The sequence below is a fragment of the Vidua macroura genome, chromosome 1 (assembly GCF_024509145.1).
Source record: "Vidua macroura isolate BioBank_ID:100142 chromosome 1, ASM2450914v1, whole genome shotgun sequence".
In the NCBI taxonomy this organism is placed as follows: domain Eukaryota; kingdom Metazoa; phylum Chordata; class Aves; order Passeriformes; family Viduidae; genus Vidua; species Vidua macroura.
In genome coordinates this window covers 146,457,284-146,463,741 of record NC_071571.1, presented here as the reverse complement: position 1 = coordinate 146,463,741, position 6,458 = coordinate 146,457,284, and positions in this window count along the sequence as shown.

Genomic DNA, 6,458 nt, shown 5'->3' with positions numbered 1-6,458 from the left:
GCCACAGGCAGTGGTGAGTTGGTCACAGTAAGAGCTGCTGGCTAGTGTGACCTTCAGAGGATCAGGTTCTCAGAAACTGCTTGACACTTTCCTTTTCAACGCAGGCTCTAGACATGCTGCATCAGTGAGATGTTAACCACCATTTATGGATACAGCCCAGCCAGAATCACACTTGTTGAAAATTATGTGGGAAGTAGAGACACACAGGTCTGAGGAGCTATTCCAGTCACTTCAGGTGCAGAGGAGATGCAAAGCATTTGCTCCTCTGTTATCCTCAGCAAAGCAAAATAACACCAAAGAACAGCTTTCTTAGAAATCATTTTGTATTTTGCTTCATGCGCACTCACAAGAGGTGCAGTGCAATGTGACTTCCAGGTCTGAAATTATTTTGTCAGGAAAGTAATTTGTATAAAATTACAATCTGGAAACCACTTGAGACTAGTAAGACATGCAGCAACAACAGCAGCAGCATGCAGACAGATGGACCAACCACAGGACTTGGACAGAGGACTTTGTTTATACCATCAAATGAAGAACAAAAGGACCCACAGGGGAGCTGTATGGCTTCAGTCCATGGCATGGGTTCCTTTGATGGCTCACAGTCAGAATAGCAATTAAACCCAATGAATGAAAAGGCAAAGGAGTCCCTTGCCACTTTTAAAAAAATTGATTTCCCTTGTCTTTTCTATAGAATTTGAGGGAGTTTATCTCATTACATTTATTGTCTCCAAGCAATATGAAATAAAATATGGTTCACACAGTAAAAAGTTCTTCATGGTCAGGTAAATCTCTGTGTTTTCAGTTAAATTTTCCCCTGTAGGAAATTTACTGCATTGGTCTACTCCTTAGTTTGAGTTTCTAAGGTAATCTTTGGCTGGCAGAATATAAATATATCCATGTGGGAGTTTGTCTGTCCCCATGACATTAACACTCCTACTAAGACAGGACATTTTCCACAATAGTTACTGTTTCCACAGAATCAAAGACTCCAGAGTTACACAGCCACTACCAGCTGGCCTCCCTGTCCACCCAGACACCAGGTGAGTGAGGAAAGCCTCCTAACCTGAGCCACAAACGCTGCAGCACCATGGGCTCCCCCAAGGATGCCCCAAATCAAGTGTTACATCAAGGAGTCCCTTATGGCCATTTCTCCCCGTGTGCATTTTTGTGTTATATCCAACCACAGAGATGTTTGGATAGAATGGTTGAGTTGGAAGGGACCTTCAAGATCATCCAGTTCCAGCCCTGCTGCCATGGGCAGGGACACCTTCCAGCAGACCAGGTTGCTCAGAGCCCCATCGAACCCAGCCTTGAACACTTCCAGGGATGGGGCATCCACAGCTTCTCTGGGCAACCTGTGCCAGTGCCTCACCATCCTCACTGTAAATAATTTCCTAATAACATCTAATCTAAATCTCAGCTCTGTTACTTTAAAACTGTTCCTCCTTGTCCCACCACTATTTCAACTCCTCTTTCTCCTTTAAATGTTGAAGGATTCAGGTATCAGAGGGTGGGTGAGTGTGAGCAAGTTCCCCAAGATGCTGATGAGGCACAGAGCTCCTGTATAGTAGTGTGTAGCACAGAGCTTCCTGCAGAAGTAGAGTCACAAGAAAGAGGTGTGGGAGAAACTGTCCCTTTGAGGACACCAAAGGGTTGGCTGCAGGGAGAAATTCTGCAAGCTGACAGGCTCTATAATTTGAGGGTTTCATTTAAATAGGTAAGTAAGGAAATAGAAATAAACAGATTTAAAGGTGAAGATAGGATACATAAAAATAAAGCAAATGGATCTTTTGGAGAACCTTTTGAAGAAAAGTAGAGTTTTACCCATTTGTTTGATTCATCAAAGTAGGTGGGCCAGGAGTTAATTAGGCTAGTAATGCATTTGGGCACACATATGATTTGACCCTGGCCAGTAGCCAAGCACACACACAGCCACTCACTCACTTCCCACAGCCACCAATCCAAAGCACAGCACTGTATGGGTGCTAGGAATAACACTAACTCCATTCCAAGCAGATTAAAATAAACTAGATACTGAAGGAATCTTGTGGATTCCAGGATTTCTGGAAGTCTGCAAATATGTATTGCCAATAACACCTGAAATAAATCTAGGTCAAATTTACACCTAATTACCTAAATTGCTGGATGCTTCTAATTGCCCATCCATCCCAGAGATATCCCACTAGAATCAGGTGAGATTAATACCACTAGCAGTAAAGACAGGAACCTAGCTGAAAAAACTACAAGCTGCTTCAGGAGGAATTCACCTGGGGCATTGGTGGCTCTTCAGTTCTTGTTACTTGTAGGGGCTGGAATAGCATTTTAGACCAAAAGCCAGGGGCAATGAGAAATCACTCTTATGTGGCTGTGGGTATGGTGTTGTTTGCTTCCTTCCTTGAAGGTGGGTCCCATTCCACCTCTCTGTGGTGGCTTCCTGTGGGCCAAGGGAATGTCATTGTTTGTCACCAGCTGTAGGTTTTGCAACAGCTCAGCAGAGAGATCCGACAGATGCACGCAAATCAAGCCAGAACGATGTTTTTTATTTCCTATAATAAGCAAAGGAATGGGAAACATCAGCATGCACACAGATTAATGGGCTTTTGAGCAGTGAGATGTGATTAACTCATTTTAGTCAGCGCTGGGGATCTCAGCACCTCATTAGCTTTTTCATTAATGATTACAACTAATATCTGATTAGCGTCTGTTTTGCCAGTAATGAGTTGTCCTTCTTAATGGAGACAGTTTTCCACTGTGTGTGACAGTGAAAGGAAGAGGGAAGGAGCTTACTAATTACTGTGCTGACGGGGCACTTTGCCATCAAGGTCTGACCCAACTGTCCTCCCACGCCCCTCTTACTGGCCCTGCCACACTGGCACAGGAAACGTGCCCTGTGCCAAGTGCACTCAGCCAGGCAAAGGGAGACGACCCAATTCTGGCTCCTTAAATCAGCCCAAACTGCATGTCAGTACGTGGGACAGCCTTGGAAGGACTGTCCCCCTGCCTGGACTAAGGGGTACCGGGGCAACAAGTGACAGGAGATGCACAGTGGAAGAAACACTGGACAGAGACAGGAAGCAACAGCTGCTCTCACATGCAGTGTTCAGTGCAGCGATTTGTTTTCTAATAGATTTTTCTAATAGACTTTAATGATTTCCCCACTAGAGCGTGCTCTTTTCCCGTTCCCATGAGTTATCCTGTGGCTTCTGGAGCACTCTCACAGCAGTGTGTCACATCTCAGGCTCAGAGCGTGTTCCCTCCTGACACTTCTATCTTCACAGCTGTAAGGCTTGGGATTTATTTGCTGAATCTGTCTATTTTGGCCTCTGGGTAATAACTAAATGCAAGAACCCACAGGCCATGATGGAGAACAAGATGGGAGAAGTTCTGCAAGGCTTCACACCCTAAGGGTTTCTATCAGTGCTGCTTTCTGTGCAGTTTTCCTTTCTGTTTGAAAGAGGACAGCACTCGCAGATATGCTGTGGATTTTTTTTTTAACTGACCCTATAGAAATGCTCATCATTGGAAATTAAATAAATAAATAAATCCTTCCCTTGTTACCAAATTTCCTGATAAGGAACACATATTTGGGAGTCCTGGCTATGTTGTAGTGGTACAAATCTTTTATTTGGGGATGTAAAAGGCTTTTGTTATAGCAGACAAAATGTCCTTTGCGGACCTTATGGTCAACTCAGTTATTTCTAGAAGGACTTCCATGTTATGCTACCAATACCATCAGCTTGTATAGTTTTGGATTTATTTGTTCTCAGCTGTAGTGGGCAAGTGTTAAATGAGGCAAAGATATATTGTAAAAAACAATCAATGCTGCAAATTAATTATCTGGGTTCAATGAAAACAGAAGGTTTATCTGGCTGCTGGCTGCCAGCAGTGTGTGAGCTGTTTTCCCAGTGCTTTCTTCATGATAATGGAAAGCACAGTAAGGCTCATCTGCCAGCTCTAGACATCCTTTCAGGAATAGCCAAGTGTTCATTCCTGTGACTACATCAGCACTGCTCACGCTTAATTTTCTGGAGCTGGTCTCACCCACAGTGCTGAAGACGAGTTCTCTCCAGCCCACTGACCATATCTGTTCTGATTAGCACCTAACCCTGCATCTCTTGTAGCCCCAAGTACTATCCCTGTTACCTAAAATAATGCTATTCCTTAAACTCATGTATTTTAAGTAAAAGTATATGAAATAATGTAAAAGTATTACAGCAGCACCATCAGAGTGGGATTCCCATGAAATGAAGCTGAATGTTTACACTGTGTCCCCAGAGGTGGCAGGAAGGGAATGCTGGACATTGCAAAGTGTGAATTGGCAGCTGGCAGTTAACAGGCATGTTCTGGGACATGTTTATATATGTAGATATATAAACATAAAAGTAGGATATAATAAGATAGGTCATATCCCATTCTTGTGACCAAGGGCATGGAGTATGACTGTACAGCTAAACCTCACTGTCTTAAAAACACTGGATGGCTTCATCTCTACTGTCTTTGGGAACAGTTCTTGGCTTATGCTGCATCTCAGGCTAAGCCTGGGCACAGTCTGTGGGGGGATGAATAGCCATGACCTAAAACAGTGCCAGGAAACACACTACAGACTAAATAACATGGATGATATCAGGTCCTAGTTAGTCCCTAGCCTGAATATTAGTCAGACCCTAGCCTGAGTCTTCTTTTCTACCATATGAGCAAACAGTGTATAAAAAGGCCAAGAAATACTGTGTGGCTTTGATGCCTTGCCCTTCTGTAAAGGGGAGGTGCCGATGGCTGAGACACGTTCATTTCTGTATATCAAATGGAGTAGAAGCGACAATGGCCTTGCATTGGAGCTTGGGAGGTTCAGGCTGGACATTAGGCAAGAGGCCTTTCTCACTAGGAGGATGAGAAGGAAATAGGTGAGCCAGGAGAAGAAATGGGACCTCTGTCCCTGGATGACATCAGGGCATGGCTAGATAAAGCCATGGCTGATCTCATAGAGTACTGTGGATTCCTTCTTGGGTCAGACACCTTCAGAGAGTCCTTTCAGCTGAGGTTTCTAGGAAGAAGAAACACTCACACTCTTCACCAGAGTGTGAAGAGTGTGAGTGTTTCTTCTTCCTAGAAACACACCAAAGTGTGTTTCTGTTGATGTGCAAGGCTGGGGTTACAGGGTTATGGCAGTGGGCTACTCCAGGAGGGGAATGGCTCTGGTGAACCAGCTGACGTTGCAGGGTTTGGAAGAAAAGACAGAAAAATTCCTTTAAACTCATTAGGGAAGAGTCTCTGTCATCCAGATTATTTTGGGAGAGGCTCTATTTTGCAGGAAGGATAGAGAGATTACTGTGCTTACAGCAACAAATGTTGGCCTCACAACTGGTACAGAACAACTTTATTTCTTTGTGTTTCAAGTATTCACTTCTTTTGATAACAGTGCCCTGCAGACCCGCCACTCCTATGCAGTCCTACAGTCTACAGCACCGTAATACTTGACCATGTTCTCATGGATGTAGATCATCTCCTCCCAGAGGTCATCCTCCCAAAGCCACATCAATTTACACCAGGCAGCACAATTTTCCATTAGTCCCAGAAGAAATAAAAAATAATTTTAAAAATTCCATTTTTGTATTCACCTGTACCCTCTCCTAGAATTTAACTTTCTGGATCTGGATTTATGGAAATGCCACATGGCATTTATAGATTTGCCATACTTGGTATCCATTCCATTCAAGTCTTTCAGCTTGTCAGTCCTCTGCCTGGAACTTAGCACAGGAAGATCTGGGCCTTGACCAGACAGTTTTGATCTGCTTGGCAGCCATGAAAAAGAAAGCCTGGCAAAAGCATCAGACAAATGTTTTCCTGTACCTCAACAGGTTCCTAAAAATCCTATCACTTTATGGCATGCAGCAGGGCCACAAGTTGTCACCAAAATGATAGTGACACAATGAGTCCTTGTTGATGCAGCAAAAGTGTTCAGTGTCTTCATAATGGTGTCTGTCGTCACTACCAGATGTACAAATGCAGAAAAAAAAAAAAAAAAAAAGATTCCTATCCCCAAGATACACAGGCTATATAAATATTTAATGTAGCTACTGTGCTACAAAGAATAAACAAAAAATTGAATTAATGACTGTATCATTTTCAAAATTTTCTTAAACCTTATTTTTACAAAGTGGATTGTATAGAAAATGCATATCTTTACACAAAAAAAATCTAGCTATCCTTAGAGCCTAAGTTTTTATTTTTTTTAACATGTTGTCCAAACCTTTTTTCCTGCCTCCAAATTTTTAGAAGTTGTGGAGAAATTTTTAAAGTCAGAGAAAAGAGTAAAAAGCCCCTGTATTTACAGTGTAGCAATAAGTTCTGGAACAAAGTGAAAATTTTCTTTGGAAAAAATTAAAAACTTAAAGTTATTAATTAATAATTTAATTTATTAAGTCTTATTCTGTTTTGAAAAAACCCTCATCTGTGGAGGG